Raw genomic sequence first — 1,749 nt, forward strand, 5'->3', positions numbered from 1 at the left:
GACATTTGTCTACTGCATCTACAAATGGGTTAAGCAGGTGGGGTGTTGATTGTAGTACTTGACCAGGAACCCATCTGGGCCCAGAATTTTCATGGTGTTCCTCAAGGGTGGCTGAAGCACTTCCCTTTGGGCCACCGACAGAGCCAGCAGCGCAATGGCCTGGAGGAGGGGATCCTCCAGTTTTGCAGGAGGGTGTGAAGCCTGTGCGTAAAGTGTTTGATAACTGTATGCAAAGACTTGTGCTATTTCCCTACTGATGTCTGTATTTGCCCATGTCCATCAAGTATATCTGGCACAATACTGGACGACTGATCTGCCATTGCCAGCCAGTATAGGAGCTTGCCAGATTTGTCCCCTTGCTTATAGACCAGTTGGGTCGCAGCACTCCAACACTGGGAGACTTCCTCAAGGGTCAGCTGATGAAAGGAGCTTCTGTCCAATTCCAACTGTAGAAGGGTAGTCAGATTCAAATCAAGGGCATACTGAAATTCCAATGTCCGGATCCGGGACTTAATCTCCAACACATGCATTTGCTTTGCCCACTTTTGGGTACATATATAAGCCTTCACTTCACCCACGGGATGCTCTGGTGAATCCAGAGTGGTAGACTCTGTTGTATCCGTATCAGCCCAGGAAGGGGCATTGAGTTCCTATTAAGTGGGTTTCTTGTGACAGCTGTATGTCCTGGCCCATTCATTTGCCATACCGAAGGGCCACTGTGTGCTTAGTATGGTCCGGAAGGCCATCCACATGCCACAAGAGGAACATGATGGCAGGAATGGCATACATCAATGGAGCAATAGTGTGGGCAGGGCCTGCAAAATTTGTTTTAATCCAGTTGCCACTGCTGTTCTACAGTGCTTGTAGATACTTCACCCACAACCATAACTCAGATCCGCGAACCCCAGCAACCAAAGGTGCAGATGCCCATTCACTTCAATCTATGATTGTGTGGCTCAGCGGCTACATGATACTGTTGTATGTAAGAAGTGTGTTTCACTAGGTCGGGATGCACACAATTTTAGATCTTGCTTGCTGATGAATGCCAGATTCCAAAGGTAGTGAAGGCCCTGCAGATCTTTGTCCATTTTTCTACCTGGACTAAACATCAGATGTATCTGAAAACTGTAATGATTTCAGTGTGAGGAACAATATGAACACCTGCATTTTTGTCACATATATATTTAACACATGGCTTTTATCCTAATTCACAATGTAAGAGGTGTAGCAGTTAGCAGTGTTAAACCTGGTGTCATTGGCATGGTTTCCCCTGTCTTTTTGCCTCTGCTTCCTTTTTTTTTACTATGTGCTGGACTTTGTTTTTGCTGGTTTTTGGTGCTTCGAGCACTTTACCACTGCTGACCGGTGCTGAAGTGCAAGCGCTCCCTATATAAATTGTGATTATGATTGGTTTTCCCTGATTCGCAAATTTGATTTACTAGTAAGTCACTAGTAAAGTGTACTTGAGGTGCCCAGGGCATGTAAATCAAATGCTACTAGTGGGCCTGCAGCACTGATTGTGCCACCCACATGAGTAACCCTGTAAAGATGTCTCAGACCTGCCACTGCAGTATCTGTGTGTGCACTCTTGCACTGCCAATTCGACCTGGCAAGTGTGCCAACTTGCCAGTCTAAACCTTCCATTTTACTACATGTAATTCACCCCTAAGCTAGACCCTATGTAGCCCCATTGGTGGGGTGCAGTCTATTTAAAAGGTAGGATATGTACTGGTGTGTTTTACATGTCCT

The sequence above is a fragment of the Pleurodeles waltl genome, chromosome 7, assembly GCF_031143425.1.
Source record: "Pleurodeles waltl isolate 20211129_DDA chromosome 7, aPleWal1.hap1.20221129, whole genome shotgun sequence".
NCBI classification, from domain to species: Eukaryota; Metazoa; Chordata; class Amphibia; order Caudata; family Salamandridae; genus Pleurodeles; species Pleurodeles waltl.